The 19,412-nt window shown below is 46.8% G+C and overlaps 1 pseudogene; it reads left to right on the plus strand.

Annotated features, from left to right (window-relative positions):
• The first annotated feature begins 3,161 nt into the window (after nucleotides 1-3,161).
• The window catches only part of LOC119869147, a 35,820-nt pseudogene continuing 19,569 nt past the window's right edge, over nucleotides 3,162-19,412 (plus strand).

A 19,412-nucleotide genomic window follows, 5' to 3' on the forward strand; every position in this document is an offset into this window, starting at 1 on the left:
TCACTAGAGACAGTATGCTGGTCATTTGCTGAAGGATGTCCTCCTGATACCCTGTGTCTAAGGTCACCATGCAGTCACTTATGTGTGTAAGGTCCCAGAGTCTGCTCATTTCAAAGTCTCCCAGGGGACATGTTGGTGTCTCTAGGGCAGAGAGAGAGAGGAAGCTGATTTGCATGAAGTGCCTTCTTAACCTCATAGGACAGGAGACATTAAAAGGTCCAGGGACACCCAATTCCATCCCAGGAGCCTGAATAAGCTGCAATCTGTGAGGGTCCTCACCATGGCTTGGACGGTGCTTCTTCTCGGGCTCCTTGCCTATGGCTCAGGGTGGCTGAGTGAGCAATAGATATGTCCTGAATATGATGGTTACCAGGCAGAAGGACTACAGCTGTGTCCACCCCAGAGTCAAGTCTGACCTCAGATTGCTCTGCCCTAGAAGCTCTGTGCGTGTTTGGTGACTCCATGGCTGACACGCCTCTGAAATTTGGAGGCATAGGCTCTCCCTGAGTTTCCTTAGCCATCACTTTGGACTTTCCTGCTTGTAGAAAAAAACCAAAATAGTACAGCTATGACCAAAAAACAGAAAGTTGATTTCATTAAAAGGCTGTAGACTCCTTTTCAAGCAAGAACAGAAGGCCTTCCTTTACAGTTGTTGTTGCATCCAATTCCTTAACCAGACTTTTCATCCATATTCTCTCTGCACTAAGCACAGATCTGGGAAAGGTGCATAGTGATTCCACCTGAAGTCTCACAGTTACTTTGTCACTGAGTTTAAATCAATATCCCTGAGAGGCATTTTGTGTGAAGGAGCCCACATCCCTTTTAAATGCCCAGTTGACTGAGGGGCGACTCACACATAACTCTGTCCCTTGGTCTCTGTCAGAGCAACTTCAGCAGTCACTCCTGTCTGACAAGACCTTCCAGCAGGTTTGCCCCCTATGCTCTGATGTCAGCGGCACACACAACCTCACCTGCCCGGGCTCCTGCAGTCTTTTGACCATGTGCTGGGAGGACAGATCCTAGGAGGAAGTCCCTGTCCACAGGATGGGGAGAACTTATGTTTTAAACAGGAGAAAACAGTGAGAGATGACAGTGATGTTCAGTGTATAATCTTTCCAGGAATGCACACGAGGGCTTCCACCTACAACCTGGAGAATCCACTCCCTGGGTCTTCAGGATTTCAGGAAACTCAGAGAAGGGGATGGCTGCAATCAGGGGGATCATATATAAGGAAGGTCTCAGTATCTTGTGCAGAAAAGGCCACTTGTACAAGGGGACCTTTCACTCCTCTGGATGAGCAGTTGGTCTACAGACACCACCTCCATCCTAAATGGCCCATGAAAAGCCAAGTGAGCTGTGGCAGTAACACTCACACAGAGAAGCAGAGAAATAGGGAGATGGAGCATCAGGCTCCCTGCAGGGAGCCGGATGTGGGACTTGATCCCAGGACTCCAAGATCATGCCCTGAGGCAAAGACAGATGCTTAACCAGTCGGCACCCAGGAGTCCCCCACACCAAGAAATTAAAGTGAAGCCTAAAATCTACGTTGCAAGGTAGGAGACCACGTGCATGGACACACGTCCTGATCATAGGAGGAGAGTGGATAGAGCTCCGGAGACAGGACCTGAGTCACATGGCCAACTGATCCCCATGTCATGCAGGGTGAGGTGGTGTCAGGATGCCAGAAGTCGATTGAGGCTTATTTCTGAGGGGTCAGGCTTGATCAGAGCTGGGAACACCACCTGGCACTGATTGGCCTCTTCTCAGGGCTCACAGCTGGGACCTCCCTAACCACACCCCAGCCCCAAACAGCCCCTCCCCTGCCCACCTCCCTGACATCCTCAGGCAGAGGGACCTGACCCAGGGCCAGGAGAGTCAGAGAACTGGGGTCTCATTTGCATGGAAGGGACCCTCCCTCTCTCAGAGGATGAAGAGGGGAAGGGAGAGAGGAGGAGAGGCTCCTCTCAGCTGTGGGACCACAGAACCAGGATCAAGGATGACCTCCCTCCACCGTGGGATGGTCCCCTCTCCTCCTCACCCTCCTCGCTCACTGCACAGGTGAGTGGATATGGGACAGGGGGAGGAGACCTGGGAGGACATGTGGGGTTCTGTTCCCTCCTGTTGTATACAGGACCCAGCATCACCCTCTCTGTGTCTCTCCCCTAGCAGGGTCCTGGGCCCAGTCTGTGCTGACTCAACCGGCCTCAGTGTCCAGGTCCCTGGGCCAGATAGTCACCATCTCTTGCGCTGGAAGCAGCTCCAACATCCGTACAAAATATGTGGGCTGGTACTAACAGCTCCCGAGAACAGGCCCCAGAACCGTCATCTATGGTAATAGTAACTGACCCTCGGGGGTCCTCGATCAATTCTCTGGCTCCAAGTCAGGCAGCATAGCCACCCTGACCATCTCTGTGCTCCAGGCTGAGGACGAGGCTTATTATTACTGCTCAACATATGACAGCAGTCTCAGTGCTCTCAGTACTCCAGGCCTGTGGGGAAGTGAGACAAAAACCTACTTACCCATCTGCAAAGTGAGTGAGCACCCCAACAGCTGCCTGCTTAGGAACCCCTGGGATTCTGCTGATTCTTCAGTTGATGCCATGAGCCCAGTTGCATCTTGGGGACCCTCCTGGGAATGGAGACTCCTTCACGTCTCTGACCTCAGAATCACTCTCAGTAGCCCCATTTTACACAGAGGGTCTCAAAGGAAAGAGAAAGTTCTGTCCTCATGAGCTGGGACAGGTTCTTCTAGGCAGTGTACATTCACTCATCTTGTTCTGATTTCTCAATAAATGAAACACCCTTAGGCTGTGAAGCTATGATGGTCCTTCAACCTGGTCCCTGCTCTGTTGATGCACATGTCAGCTCTCTTTGCAACTAGGATCATTATTTCCTCACCTCAAACAAATGACTAGTTTTCCTTATCATTTGATGATTGCATGAAACACATAAATCAATGCCACAATCAAAATAATAAAAGGTATAAAAAAAAGCTTTCCAGAGAAAAACACCCATGTGCTTGCTTATGGAAACTTTATTCATAATCAGCACCCCTGAAAGCAATAAAAAATTTACACACTGATTTTTTATACCAGCTGTTTATAAAATGATCAGACTTGATGTAATGAAAATGTCCTCAAGTAAGTAGAGTTGGATAAGCCATGACCCATCCAGCCCCACCAGAAGGTGGAGGCACAGTGAGGGAGGGCTCCCAATGAGGATGGGCAGTGCCGAGTCAAACTGCCCCATGCAGAGGCAGTCTTTCCAACCAAGCATAGCTTCACCCTTGTTCTCTCTCTTGCAGGTTTATATCCTCAGCAAAGAAGAGGGTGGCTGCCATAAGCCTTTTGTGTCCCACTTCATGCCTGTCATGTTCTCCCTGACTTGGGACATGGCCTGTCGGGTTATCTTGCCACCAGGGAAGGTATGGTGGGTACAGGGAATGTGAAGAAGTAGAAGAGACACTCTTCGTTATCAGCTCTACCTACTCACAGTTCCAATTATGTGACAACATGGGTGACTTTTCCTTGATTGGTATAAAGCCAGTGATGGAAAGGTGGCTGGGTGGGTTTAGAGTGAGAGTCTCCACCCAGTATTCCCTTGGCTTCCTTGGGTTTCCTTGGGTTTCCATTTCCTTCATGGCAACAGGGCTGCCAGGATGATGAAAGGCATTTGAGATAGGAAAACACTTTATGAAATAAAAAAGGCTTGTTTTTATCAAAAAAAAAAAGAAAGAAAATGTTCTCAAACATGTTGTATATTCGTAGAGGGTGATATTAGTCAATATTTAAAGAAAATAAGTTCTCAAGTCCAAAATTATGCATGAGAATTACCTGCACATTTCTTCGGGAAGAAGAACATACCACAGGCTACACTCCACATCACTGGAATCTCATTGTATTTTGGAAGAGGCGGGAATCTAGAGGTGGTAAGGAGGCCAGTGATTGACAGCAGGTGGAGGAAGGAGGAGGGTGAGTATGTGAGGTGACTGCATTCCTGGTGATGTCACTCTCATACACAGCACTGTGAAGGCGGCTGCACCACACTGCTGTGTTGTCACAGCTCAGTAAACAGGACCCCAGAGCCGCAGCACCTTCATGCAGGCAGAGAAGGTCATCTAGGAGTCTAGGATCCATGACAGAGCTGACAGGGTGACATCATCCCTCCACTGCTCCAGGGCCTGTGACCCCGTGTCCTTGATAGGGGGAGGACAGGAAGGAAGGGACCTGAGGGAGTTTGAACAGGCAGTTAGAAAAGGGAGCAAAGAAACTTCACATGAGCCCCTTAGTCCAGATGGCAGAGCATGTCATTGTCATGTGTCAGAGCCGTGCCTAGAATTGAACCACGACCTCCATGGTCACAGAGGGTGGGACCCAGTGTTGTGCCTTCAGGAAGAGAATGTCCTGTGTTGTGAGGGTCTCTGCCTCTCCATAACCAATGTCAAGGTTGGATCTGCCTTGTGTTTCTGATGATGACTGCAGGAGGTCCTTCAGCTACAACAAAGGAAACTTTGAAAAGTAAGGCTTGCTCATCTATAAACCTGTAATTATAGCACACACCTGGGGCCACAGACAGAGGTCATCATAGAGACAGAGCGAGCCTGTGGCCTCCCCACCAGGAGTGTGGGCAGAGGCTCAGCTAACAGAGGAAGAGGCTGGGGTGAGAGACAGACACAGAGAGAGACAGAGAGAGACCAGGCTTCAAGGACCCCCACTGGAGTCCATGGAGGCAGCATCCTTGTCTTTGTCCATGTGCTCCCTGCTCTGGGGATTGTGCTGACCCTGAGCCTCACTCTGATCCTGGAGAAGCAGTGGAGCAGTGGGGACTGTTGGAGACAGTCCCAGGGAGGAGCCACAGCAGGGGACTCTGAGCCATTTGGGGTCATGTGGTGCAGCCTCAGGAAGGCTGGGTGTGACCTGAGTGTGGCCTGTCCTCCATGCACAAGGGGTCGGGACCCAGAGCACTAGAGGCAGGGGTCTCTGCTCTGGGTTCCTGTCCCCTCATCAGTCAGGGGGGACCAGGGCTGGGGCAGAAGGGGACTGGGGGTCTTCCCCTGGGGTCCACGGGGTACTGGCACCTGGAAGACAGCTCCTACGTGTGTCAAGGTCCAGGTCCCACTTGCTGTCAGCCCCAGGCCCCCACAGTTCAGGGGAATCCTCCAGGGCCCCTCCATGACCGAAATCAAGGAGAGAAATTTGGGGTGGAGTGTTGACCAGGATATATTCTCCTCCTCCCAGAGGCTGAAGGGAGGAGAGAGAGCCCCCAGCTCTGCCTCCCTGTGGCAGGGGTCCTGGGGATGTGCAGGTGGGTGCAGAGGTTGGGGTTTGTCTCCATCCCCACTTCATTGTGCCCACTGTCCCAGGCACTGCAGCCTGACCTTGGACATTCAGCACATGCTCCTCCCTGATTCCTCCTCCCCCTGGGGTCTGAAGGTCTGCCAACATCCCCCTTACACATGCTCACTCCCCTCTGCCTTGCGTGAACATTCCCGTGGGTCCGAGGGACACTGCCTCCAAGACTCCTCTGCCCCTGCTGTGCCCCAGGAGGGGGTTCTGGGTCTGTCCCAGGATCCTGTCCCCCCTGCCCGGCCACACCCACCCTGGGGCCTGCTCACCAGGCCTGCACACCAGCCTCAGGCCATGGGCACTGCTCCTGCTGCTCAAGGTCTGGGGCCCCCATTTCTGAGCTAGGAATTCAGTTTTTGTGCTCCTTCCCCAGATCTTCTACTCCTTCATGCACAGAGAAGCCTCTCCCTACCTGAGGCTCCCCTGCAGTGACAGCAGCACCCTCTGAAGGGCCTGTCATAGCAGAGATCTGGGTTCACACGGTCCTCTTCCCCCTTCTCTCCCAGCCTTCCTCCTGCTGCACAGCCCTGAGTGGCTCCTGGGAGCACAGTTGCTTGCATCCCCACCTGACGTGTTCCTGTCTAAGTTGCTCTGCCCTGACAACTTGGTATCTTCAGTCCTGCCCTGTTCTCTCTGCCCTCCCATCCAGGGAGGAGATCCCCAAATGAGGGGATCTCACCGGGGAGGTGACCTAAATGTCACCAGGTGCTGGTGCTTCTGTGAAATCACTGCCTTCCATCCTGGTTTCCGGATCTTTAGGCCCTGCTTTGATTTTCTCTTCTATGACTCTTTGTGCAGGACACGGTTACTCCTCTCTTGAGATGAACTTGAAAGGCACTCCTCTGAGGAGCTCCCGAAATGTCCCACAGGTGGGATAGGCTCAGTCTTTTGCATGACTTATATTTTGTAGACATTCCCACAGTCACAGGGGTGATTATAGCTAGATGACTCTTCCCTCCATGTGGGAAGCTCTCAACCACAGACAGTGTATCCATGTTCCTTGTGTCAGACCCCATAGGCTGCTTCACACAGTATTTCAGGTCACAGGTGAGTGCTGGTGACACAGCTCTGGATGTTAACCTCACTACCCTGAGGACCCTGAGTAGGACATGTAACCGGCAGGCAGAACTGTGCATCTCCTGGGCCCTGCAGGGGGTCCCTCCTAGCTGGGGAAGTCCCCGGACCTCAGGGCTGGGCAGAGGCTGAGACCCCAGCAGCCTGGTGCCTTCCGGGCCTGGAAGAGGCTCCTGGGCAGGGTCCTGTGGGGGTTTCCACAGCTGCTTCCTCCACCCATCCCTGTTTCCCACTGTGAGCAGAGCCTGTTCTCAGCCTTCTTGTCCTCAGGTCCTACCTCTGCTCCTGAATCACTAATTAGGTGGAGTCTGAGAGTAGGGCAGAAGGTGCAAAGTTGCAGAATAAGCACTTTCATTTCTCTGGGTCAGCAGTGAGATATGACACTCCTGGGACAGGCCAGTCCCACTGTGGTGGCAGGGTCTTCAGCAACATGGCCTAGATACCTGTTCTCCTCCTGTTCCTGTCTCTTTGGTTAGGTAGGGACAAATTCTGACTTCTGAGGGAGCTTCCAAGACGTTATCAGCCCCTATGACTGAGAACCTTCTGGCAAAAATGCCCTATCACTCATGCATGTCTGTGTTTGTAGGTACCCTGTTCCAGCCTCTGCTACCCAGCACCCCCTTCGCTGCGTTTCCAGGTACTACAGCCAGAATCACCTGCACCCTGAGCAGGGGCATCAGTGTTGGGAGCTGTTCCTTATAACGGCTCCCGCAGAGGCAGGGAGCCCTGCCTGGTATCTGCTGAGGTTCCCCTCTAATAGACACCACATCTCTGGATCCAAAGAAACCTCGGCCAATGCAGGGCTCCTGCTCATTGTTGTGCTGCCACCTGACAACTAGTCTATCAGTGGTGGTTGAGGACTAGGACTATTACTGGGATGCTTTGGTTTGGATGTCAAATGGAGAATGTTTTTTAAGGAGGAGGAAACTGTCTTTTTCAAATGCTGTGGATACAGCTCATGGCTTCATGACTTATAGTTTCTCAGATAGTGAGGATGTGAGACAATAAACCTTGGGTCCACAGGCTTTGTATCTGAGCCTCTTTTATTGAGTAGCTTCTGTGAGTGTCCTTTCAGGAAGAGTACTGTGTTGGGACAACTGTCCCTGAGGAGGGAGGAGTGACGCACAGATTCTGATGTTGACTGAGGCACCACAGGTGTCCCGGGTGCACAATCAGGTGAAGGAAGAGAGCCCAGCTACAAATACTCCAAGGTCTGTGTAAAATTAGAAAAAATACTTTGGTAAAATATTTTATTTATTTATTCATAAGAAACACGGAAAGAGAGGCAGGACACAGGCAGAGGGAGAAGCAGAGTCCCTGCAGGGAGCCCGATGTGGGACTGGGTCCAAGGACCCAAGGATCATGCCCTGAGCCAAAGGCAGAAGGTCATCCACTGAGCCACCCAGGCATCCCAACAAAGACTTTTAATACAAAAATCTTGGACTTCCTCCTCTTGTCTCTCCTTGACTACACACACTAAATGTTTTACATATCATACTATTGTCTTAAATCCTATGTTTTTTAGGCTTTTGTTTTTTTTCTTTCTTTCTTTTCTTCTTCTCTCTGAAACAAGCAATTCTGTGGGATGTAGTCTCAACTGGGTGTTCTACAACGTATGTCAATGTAACACTTAATTTCTCTGTCTGGAGACTGTGTCAGAAGCACAGGATCAGAGCTCAGTCCCTGGACACGGCTACCTTCTTTGATGCCAACAGGAAGGAATAGCTTACCCCTACCTTCTGTCCAGCTTGGGTAGGAATAAGGAGTTCTCATGACTCCTTCCTCAGGTTCTCATGATTCCCTCCTCAGATTCGATTAACTTGCTAGAGCAGCTCACAGAACTCTGGGAAATTCTTTCATCTGTTTGCCAGTCCATTAAAGGACCTGATAAATGAGATAGGTGAACAGCCAGGTGAAGAGACACCTAGGACTAAACCTGGGAGTGACTTATGTGTAGGAGCTTCTCTGCCTGTGAAGTTGGGATGCATCACACTCCTGGCATGGTTGTGTTCACCCTGCTGGAGCTCATTTCCTCTCTCACAAGGATGGGGCTAGGCAAGTGAATTTTGCCAGCCTCTGACCAGCTCTTGATTTCTCTAGGGACCAGCCCCATCTGGAAGCCACCCGGGAGCCCATACAGAGTCCCTTCATTCAAACAAAGATGCTCCCAGTGCTCTTGTCACTTAGGAATAGATGGGGTTTTCAGGAGCCGGGAACCAGGGGCATACTGAATGGTAGTTTTTAAGATCTCACAATAAGGTGTCTCAACAGAAAATGGGGCCTAGACAGTCAAGCTCATACCCATATCTCATGCCATAAAATGTGACTCTTGTGTGACTGAGGACACAACCATAGACCGTATGTTAACACCCACCTTGATCACAGACACAATTTCCCCTCCCTCTGAACCAACTGATAAATAGTCACAGCCTCTTCAGACTCCCTGACAACATCTCCACTCCCACCCTCCTCTTCTCTCCTTTCCCTTGTGCTTCAGGCTCCAGTGTCTCTGGCTCTTCAGGTCTGAACTCTGTGTCCACATCAGGAATTCAGAGAAAAAAAGAAAAAAAAAAGAAAAAAAAAAGGAATTCAGAGAAAAGTGACAATGCTCTTGGTGTCGTTTCCAGTCTCTATGGTCCATCTCTAAGGAGAAGTAGCAGAATGTGGACCAACATGGAATCCGTTCACCATCTGACTCCTGATCTCATCCTCGATGTAGTTCACACACGCCACCAGCCTGGTCAATCTCTGTAATATGGCAATGACATTATAGTATTTCCCACAAATGGATGTTCTTTCAGGCTTTGAGGGTTGGCACATAGGAGCTACTGGTGTATTCAATTTTTCACCTTCATCATCACTGGGGCCCCACGGAAGGTCATTGTTGACATAGTCAGCACGGGAGACAGTGGATTTATATTTTCACATACACAATTTTTCTTGTTTTGGAGAATATTTGCTTTGAAAATCATCAGGACACTCACTCAGCCACACACTTTCCCTCCTTCCATGAAATCACAGTCATAAGCTCCTTTACAAATGTCCCCTCAAGGGCACCCCAGGGAGTCCCCAGTGGACCCCAGGCACAGTGAGGTATATCGGTGAAGTTGGGGGAGCAAGAAAAGGCGAATGTGTGGTCCCTATTGTGCTGTGCTTCCTGAGACCTGGAGACCCTTCAGCTGTGAGACTTGTGTCTCTGGCTCTTCAGTTCTGAACTCTGTGTCCACGTGAAGATTTCAGAAAAAAATGACAATGCTCTTGGTGTCATTTCTGGTTTCCAGGGTCCATCTCTAGGCAGAAGTAGCAGAACTTGGACCGACATGGAATCCCTTCTTCATCTGATTCTTCATCTCATCCCCAGATGTAGTTCGCACACCCCACCAGTCTGGGGCAATCTCTGTAATATGGCAATGATACTATTTTATTTCCCACACATGGATGTTCGTTCAGGTGTTGAGGGTTGGCACATAGGAACTACTGGTGTATTTAATTTTTCACCTTCAGCATCACTGGGACCCCAAAGAAGGTCAGTGTTGATATAATTGGCACAGGAGAGAGTGGATTTTTATTTTCACACATATCAACTATTTTTTTAAATTATCTATTTCTTCAAGAGAGAGAGAGAGACAGAGAAAGAGAGAGAGAGAGAGAAGCAGAAGGAGAAGCAGACTCCATGTAGGGAGCAAGATGTGGGACTGGATCCCAGCTTCCAGGTTCAGGCCATGGGCTGAAGGCAGCAGTAAACCGCTGATCCACCTGGGCTTCCTAACACCAACTATTTTTCTTGTTTTTGAGAATGTTTGTTTCTAAACCCATCAGGGCATTGACTCAGCCACACACTTTCCCTATATCCATGAAGTCACATTCATTAGCTCTTTTACAAATGGTCTCTCAAGGGCAGAAGGCCCCAGGGGATCCTGAGCACAGTGAGATATGTCTGTTAAGTGGAGGGGTAGGAAAAGGGACTATGTGGTCCCCTCTGTGCTGTGCTTCCTGAGACCTGGATCCCCTTCAGCTGTGAGACTTGCGTCTGCAGGGTGAAAATGGACAGACATCTCCCACTGCACAAGACTCAATCTTCCTTTTCACAGGATGTATTATCAAACTTGATCTGCTCCAAATTAATCGTCCTTGTGTCAATTCCATCCTGCTTTTGGAAATGACATTCCAGATCTGGCCTTCTTTGGCTCCAAACTCCAGGACCCTGGTGTCTTATAGGAAGCCTACTGTGAGGATGCGTTTGGAAGGAAATAACCCAAGAGGGTGGAGAAGGCATAAGAGGGACAGTGGACCTGTGTCCTCATGCTTGGCTTCTGAAGGATAGGTATAGTGAGTGGACATGGAGATTTTTCTCATTCTAGGTATATGTGTGTGTGTGTACGAGTTTCTGACACCCCTCTCTCCCATTCTCTCATAGAGTTTGTCTCTGCAGTTTCCAGGCTTCCCTCTCACTCCAGATATCAGGGTCTCCCCTATTACAATCTCCAAGAATCATAATCCCCATCAACAAGTAATACCTGTGACACTCAGTATAACAGTGTTCCTGTCATCAGGGAGGCCATGACATTCCCTGAACACCTGCTCTCCTGGGATGAGACTGATGTGCAGGGACCCAAAAGTGAGTCGGTCCTTGTAGGCAGATCAGCTCCAGAGGATCTTTGGGCTCTAGTGTGGGCCTGAGGGTGATAAGTACGTTGATTCTATGAAAACAGGGTTGTGATGTTGTCATGCTGCTCAAGACTCATGGGGACCCTCAGAGCAAGGAGAGATCTGGAAAACAGAGATGTCACAGAAGAAAAAAGTACACCAAGTCTTTCACAGAAGGGGTCTAGGGACACACATAATTGCTCTGGACATTTTTTAAAAAAAATTTTAATTGAAGTTCAATTTGCCAATGTATAGCATAACACCCAGTGCTCATCCCGCCAAGTGCCCCCCTCAGTGCCCATCACCCAGTCACCCCCACCCCCTGCCTACCTCGCCTTCCACCACCCCTAATTTGTTTCCCAGAGTTAGTAGTCATGTTCTGTCTCCCTTACTGATATTTCCCACACATTTCTTCTCCCTTCCCTTCTATTCCCTTTCACTATTATTTATATTCCCCAAAAGTATGAGACCATATAATGTTTGTCCTTCTCCAATTGACTTATTTCACTCAGCATAATACCCTCCAGTTCCATCATGTTGAAGCAAATGGTGAGTATTTGTCGTTTCTAATGGCTGAGTAATATTCCATTGTATACATAAACCCCATCTTCTTGATCCATTCATCTTTCGATGGACACCGAGGCTCCTTCCACAGTTTGGCTATCGTGGCCATTGCTGCTATAAACATCGGGGTGCAGGTGTCCCGGCGTTTCACTGCATCTGTATCTTTGGGGTAAATCCCCAGAAGTGCAATTGCTGGGTTGCAGGGCAGATCTATTTTTAACCCTTTGAGGAACCTCCACACAGTTTTCCAGAGTGGCTGCACCATTTCCCATTCCCACCAACAGTGCAGGAGGGTTCCCCTTTCTCCACATCCTCTCTAACATTTGTGGTTTCCTGCCTTGTTAATTTTCCCCATTCTCACTGGTGTGAGGTGGTATCTCATTGTGGTTTTGATTTGTATGTATTTCCCTGATGGCCAGCGATGCGGGTCATTTTCTCATGTGCTTGTTGGCCATGTCTGTGTCTTCCTCTGTGAGATTTCTGTTCATGTCTTTTGCCCATTTCATAAATGGATTGTTTGTTTCTTTGCTATTGATTTTAATAAGTTCTTTTTAGATCTTGGAAACTAGCCCTTTATCTGATACCTCATTTGCAAATATCTTCTACCATTCTGCAGGTTGTCTTTTAGTTTTGTGGACTGTTTCTTTTGCTGTGCAGAAGCTTCTTATCTTGATGAAGTCCCAGTAGTTTATTTTTGCTTTTGTTTCCCGTGCCTTCATGGATGTATCTTGCAAGAAGTTGCAGTGGCCAAGTTGAAGAAGGGTGTTGCCTGTGTTCTCCTCTAGGATTTTGATGGAATCTTGTCTCACATTTAGATCTTTCATCCATTTTGAGTTTTTCTTTGTGTATGGTGTAAGAGAATGGTCTAGTTTCATTCTTCTGCATGTGGATGTCCAATTTTTCCAGCCGCATTTATTGTACATACAGTCCTTTTTCCAGTGGATAGTCTTTCCTCCTTTGTCAAATATTAGTTGACCATAAAGTTGAGGGGCCATTTCTGGATTGTCTATTCTCTTCCTTTGAATTATGTGTCTGTTTTGTTTTGTTTTTTTTTTTGCCAGTACTAAACTGTCTTGATGACCACAGCTTTGTAGTACAACCTGAAATATGGCATTGAGATGACCTCAGATGTGGTTTTCTTTTTTGAATATTCCCCTGGCTCTTCAGGATCTTTTCTGATTCCACACAAATCTTAAGATGATTTTTTCCAACTCTCTGAAGAAAGTCCATTTTATTTTGATAGGGATTGCATTAAATGTGTACATTGTCCTGGGTAGCATTGACATTTTCACAATATTATTTCTTCCAATCCATGATTATGGAATATTTTCCCATCGCTTTGTGTCTTCCTCCATTTCTTTTAGAAATGTTCTGTACTTAGTGTATACATCCTTGACCTCTTTGGTTAGGTTTATTCCTAGGTACCTCATGCTTTTGGTGCCATGTAGGTGGAATTGACTCCTTCATTTCTCTTTCTTCAGTCTCATTGTTAGTGTATAGAAGTGCCACTGATTTCTGTGTCCTGATTTTGTATCCTGCCACACTGTAGAATTGCTTTATGAGTTCCAGCAATCTTGGCATGGAGTCTTTTGGGCTTTCTATGTTCTGTATCATGTCACCAGTGAAGAGGGAGAGTTTGACTTCTTTCCCAAAGATTCTGAATGGTTGTGTCTTCATTCTCATTAGTTTCCATGAATCTTTTTAATCCTTCTCTAATTTCCTGGTTTATCCTTTCATCTTTTAGGAGGATGGTCCTTAACCTCCACATGTTTAAAATCCTTCCAAAGTTCTTGTGGTTTCATTCTAGTTTCACAGCATTATGGCCTGAAAATGTGCAGGCGATGATCCCAATATTTTGGTATTGGTTATGACCTGATTTGGGACCCAGTATGTGGTCTATTCTGAAGAAAGTTCCATGTGCACTTGAGAAGAATGTGTATTCAGTTGGATGTAAAGTTCTGTTAATATCTGTGAAATCCATCTGGTCTAGTGTATATTTCAAAGCTCTTGGTTTTTTTTGGAGATGTTGTGCTTAGAAGATCTACTGTTTCTGGAAAGGGCCGTGTTCACGTCTCCCAAGTATAAGTGTATTATTATCTAAGTATGTCTTAACTTTGGTTAATAATTGATTGATATACTTGGCAGCTCCCACATTCAGGGCATAAATATTGATGATTGTTAGGACTTCTCATTGGATAGATCATTTAAGTAGGATATAGTGTCCCTCTTCATCTCTTATACAGTCTTGGGATAAATTTTTATTTATCTGATATGAGGATGGCTACCCCTGCTTTCTTTTGAGGACCCTTTGAATGGTAAATGGTTCCTCAACCTTTTATTTTTCAGGCTGTAGGTGTAATTAGGTCTAAAATGAGTGTCTTATAGACAGCAACTAGGTGGGTCTTGATTTTTTATCCAGTCTGAAACCCTGCATCTTTTGATGGGATCATTAAGCCCATTCACGTTCAGAGTTACTATTGAAAGATATGAATTTAGTGTCATCATAATACTTATTCAATTCCTGTTTGTGTGGATTGTTTCCTTTGACTTCCTCTTTCTTTTACAGAGTCCCCCTTAATATTTCTTGCAGAGCTGATTTGGTGGCCACATATTCTTTCACGTTCTGCCTATCTTGGAAGCTCTTTATCTCTCCTTCTATTGTGAATGAGAGCCTTACTGGACAAAGTATTCTTGGCTGCAGGCTCTTCTCATTTAGGACCCTTAGTATCTCCCTCCAGCCCTTTTTGGCCTGTCAGGTCTCTGTGGAGAGGTCTGCTGTTAACCAAATACTTCTCTGCATAAATGTTAGGGATATCTTGTCTATTGCTGCTTTAAGGATCTTTTCTTTTCTTTGGAATTTTCAAGTCTCACTAGTAAATATCAGTGTGTTGAACAGTTTTTATTGATTTTAGGGGGGATCCCTCTATTTCCTGGATCTGAATGCCTGTTTCCCTTCCTAAGTTAGGGAAGTTCTCAGCTATTATTTGTTCAAATATGCTTTCTGGTCCTCTGTCCCTTTCGGCGCCCTCTGAACCCCAATTAAATATAGATATTTTCTTCCTGAGGCTGTCATTTATTTCCCTTAACCTTTCCTCATGGTCTTTTAATTGTTTTTCTCTTTTTTCCTCAGCTTCCTTCCTTGCCATCACCTTGTCTTCTATGTCACTCACTTGTTCTTCTACCTCATTAACCCTCATCGTTAGGACCTCCATTTTGGATTACATCTCATGAAATTTATTTTTAATTTTGGCCTGATTAGATCTAAATTCTGCAGTCATGAAGTCTGTTGAGTCCTTTATGCTTTTTTCTAGAGCCACCAGTGGCTTTATAATTGTGCTTCTGAATTGGCTTTCTGATATTGAATTATAATCCAAATTCTGTTACTCTTTGAGAGTCATACTGTTTCTGATTCTTTCTTTTGTGGTGTGTTCTTCCTTCTATTCATTTTGCTCAGTGTAGAGTGGCTAAAAACAAGTTGTCTTTGATAGAAGCGCAAACTCTTCTCACTCTAGCATTCCAGCTGTTCTCTCCTTAAATCTCAGGTTGAATTCATCGGTTTTCAGGATGATTTGAGAGTTTTCTAGGTAAGTTGTTGAGGACAGATGAATTGGAGATCCTACTCTTCCACCATCTTGCCCCGCTTTAACTCCTCTGGACTTGATCATGACTTAAATATAGTTTGGTAGAGACACCAGCTCTGTCCTGACTGATGAGGACCTGAGAGCACCAATGTTGGACTTACCTGAGGAGTCTGAGTAGAGCATAAAGTCTACATTGAGGTAATGGGAGGTCCCTTAAGGGGACAGCTGGAGAGTCCTTAATGGAGAAAACAGGAGACAAAGAGGTGGAAAGATAGAACTTATCTCTAATGATTTCTAGTCACCAATTAGATGAGGATATGTCTGGCATCATGCACCAGGGGGCACTTGGGTCCTTTTCCTAGGAATCTGAGTTAATCTGAGCTGGGACCTGCCACCTGGCACTGCCTATGCTCTCTGCTCAGGGCTCACAGCCTGGAAATCCCCATGTTCTGGGGCCACACACAGCCCTCCCCTGCCCACCTCCCTCATATCCTCTGGCAGAGGGACCTGATCTTGGACCAGGGAGGGGTCAGTGGGCTGGGGTCTCATTCTTGTGCACAAGCCCTCCCTGTCTCAGAAGATGAAGACAGGAAGGGACAGATGATGGGAGGATTACATGGAATTGTAATCCAAATTCTCTAACTCTGTGGGAGAGAGGACTCTCTGATTATTCCTTTCATGGTGAGTTTTTCCTCCTAGTCATTTTGCTCAGTGCAGAGTGGCTAAAAACAAGTTGTACTGGGAAAAGGATGGAAAAAGGGGGGAAAGGGTTGGGAAAACAAACCAAACAAAAGGAAAGGCATCCTCTGATTCTATATACTGTAAGTCCCTTGACTTCCCCTGGAGCTCTCCTGTGATGCTTGGTCAAGAACTTGGTCTTCCCCATTCTTCCAGCTGTTCTTTGGGGGGGGGGAAGCTGCTGTGCTTATTCTCAGGTGTGTGCACCTGGGGGAGCTGCCCCACCCCTGCCAGATGCAGGGTTCTGTGGAAGCTGTTTATCCTGTGAGGCCCCTGCTCCCTGGTGGACCTGCTCATTCCCAGCCACAAGGAAGGTGACACAAGGAAGAACAGCAGTGGTGGCGGCCAGCTCTCCAGCCCTAGAGTCAGCTCCCACAGTAACTACCACAGTCTCCCAGTCTGCAGGGGCCTGGATGCTCCAGAGGCAGTTGTCACTGATCTGCACAGCTCGGGGCCTCCTGGCAGCAGGAGTGTCCTTGCTGTCCTGTGTCCTCCTTGCCTCCACATGTCCCGGGGAGATCCCTGGATCCTGGGATGTGTCCCCTGGTGCCTTGGGCTCCGGGGCCTGAGCTGCTGGAATTGCACTCCTGAGTCGTGCATGCCCCTCTGTGCAGAGCCACAGCCTGAGCTGCCACTTGAGCTGCTCCCAGGGCTCTGCCAGGTGCACGCTCCAGGTCCTCAGGGAGCTCAGCCCATGGGGTGTGGCGCGCTCTCTCCCGGGGGGTACCTCCGCCGTTAGTGACCCCGGGAACCTGGGGCTCCACTGCCCCTCCTGGGGTCCTGCCCGAGTTCCCTGCCAGCGCCTTTCCATCAGGGAAGATTGGTAAAGTTCCTACTTCTCTGGGACTGGGCTTTCCTGTCCTGGAGGCACTCACCGCCCGGCTTTAGCCTGGGTCCTCATGAGGGCCCCTCCCACACTGGATGCTTTTTTGTTTATTTTTTTCCATCTTCCTACCTTGGTAGAAGCGCGAACCGTTCTCATTGAAGCATTCCAGCTGTTCTCACTTTAAATCTCATGCCAAATATGTAGGTTTTCAAGATGATTTGAAAGTTATCTAGGTAAGTTGGTGGGGACAGGTACCTTGGGACCCTACTTTTTCACCATCTCACCCGGACCCTTATAGTCAGGGTTTTTTAGAAGCTAGAGAAAAACATGATCCAGTTGAGGTTTTAATGAACAGAATTGGATACAAATATTTACTTGGGAGTTTCATTGAAGCACATTTTCTTTCTCAACAATCACCCTCGTTTCTACTAAATATAGCTGATTAAACATTAATTGATTTACCAAATATGTGTAGTTTCAAAAATTTTCTGATTATTCACATATTTGCAGGAAGCATGACAGTTAATCATACAGGCTCTTTGAAACCTGCTTGACAGGGTCTTTTATAAGATACCTTTGGGTAAATGTTTAACAGCTCCTCCAGGATAGGAGTCAAGTGAAAACTTGTGTCACATACTTGCCATCAGACCTAACCTACAACACCTCTAGAGTTGAGTAAATTGTTCTTGAGGTATCTAAAAACCCAAGATTCCTGCACCTGCTAGGACATGACTTTCTTGATTCACGGAGTAAAGAGGATGGAAACTGTAAGAAGGTGCCTGACTCATATTTCCAAGAGGCTTTATTGGATCCATAAAGTCAATGTTAGTTCCTTAGATCTGTCTAGTCATACCTGATTATGTATGTATAGATATATGTGTACATACGCACATCTCTTTCAAACATGACATTCTAGTCAACATCTTGGTAATATAGCCAATGTTTCCAATTATATCTTGTTATAAGGAAAATAGAATCTTATCAAACTTATGTTAATAAATATATTGCCATAAAAGTATAAGAATAATGGCATTTTCTGAATTTTGGAACAATCAAGTACGGATAAAAGATAAATAGTTGCATTTGTTCAGGAATGAAAGAAACAGAGGTACCTGTCCTACAGGGAGAACAAGCTGGGGACCTGCTCTCAGAGCCAGTGTAAACTGGGAGGATTTTAGTCCTAATTTGGGATAAGGAATGCAGGGCCTAGTTTCCTTTGAATCAGCACTGGGTGTTTCACCACTGATTTGTTGTCTCTAATGTGGTTAGGCTCCGTCCTGTTCTGGAAGAGACTGTCAAGTTTTTCATACCCTTTATCTCCTTAAAATTCTTAACTACTGACATGAGTTCTGTTTTTTGTTTGTTTGTTTGTTTTGCATTTCTTTTTAATTCTGACATGTTCTGGGAAGACCTGTAAGACAAGTTTGGGGAAGGTGGAGCTACTAGCACTGAGATCCCAGAAAAGAGTTAGGGTTAAAATGACCTCTCTTGTGTCATGAAAGCTCTATCCTATTTTTTCTCCTGGGCACCCCTAGATTTTTCTGCTCACACTTGGACCCACTGATGGGATTCCTAGGTACCATAGACTCCCATGAACAGAGTGTATCAGTGTGGGCCTTCAGAGATGAACAGTACAGCCAAAGACAGCTCTCCCCATGGACAGCCTGCATCACTCTAGAGCCAGCGGGGGAGAGGGTTTCTGTCTGCATATTCCAACTTTGGGAGGAGCTGCTGGACCCTGGGTTCTCCTCCCACATCCAGTTTTCCGATCTTTGTGCTCACCACTGACTCCAGACCTCCGTAGTAGGAAAGGGTTCCTCTGAACCGGGAAGCCTTGGTGATGCCTGAGACAGGTCTAGGGGTGGCTCAAGGCTCCTTCAAGGTGAAGGATCCTCGCTGATTGCAGTGACTCCCCAGTTTATTCACGATGAAATATATTTCATTACTTCTCAGATTGTCATAATTTTATTTGTTATTTCTAAGTAATATGACATCAATCACTTGTTTCTATGTTTTATGTTGACTTATAGAACCTGACATTGTGTTTTTGAGATATTTTTCAATTATTCTTTATGATTCTTCCTTTTCTTCTTACATGTTAGGTCCTTCTTATCTTTAACTTTGATATATATAAAACTGCAAACTTTTTTACAGTGTATCAAAGAACCTTACGATAAATAGACAAAGTGATTGATTAGGAACCTATGTTGTGATATGTTGGGCTCTCACACACAGACATTGAGAAAAGCAAACAGCAACCATGCGTATATATCAAACAGACAAGTATGAGCAATTATGAAATGTATAAAAATTCTTTTTTTGAAATGTAAAAAAATTCTGATTTATTTCATCTCATGATGAAGAGAGATTTGACATAACTGGACATTCCTTAAGTGTATGTTTAAAGAAAAAAATGAATGAATGAATGAATGAATGGACGGATGATGCAGACCAAGCCCTCAATTAGGTGGTTAAGGTAACACACACATCCATCCTCTGGGGGAGGGCAGGCACCCTTACAGCCCTGGTTGTCTATTAGTGTCTCCACACCTCTCCATGTCACACCATAGACACTGTGACACATGATGAGAGGACCACCTCCAGCCTTCAACCTGTTCTCCCCTCTGGATCTCAGTT

This window comes from Canis lupus, chromosome 26 (genome assembly GCF_011100685.1).
Source record: "Canis lupus familiaris isolate Mischka breed German Shepherd chromosome 26, alternate assembly UU_Cfam_GSD_1.0, whole genome shotgun sequence".
In the NCBI taxonomy this organism is placed as follows: domain Eukaryota; kingdom Metazoa; phylum Chordata; class Mammalia; order Carnivora; family Canidae; genus Canis; species Canis lupus.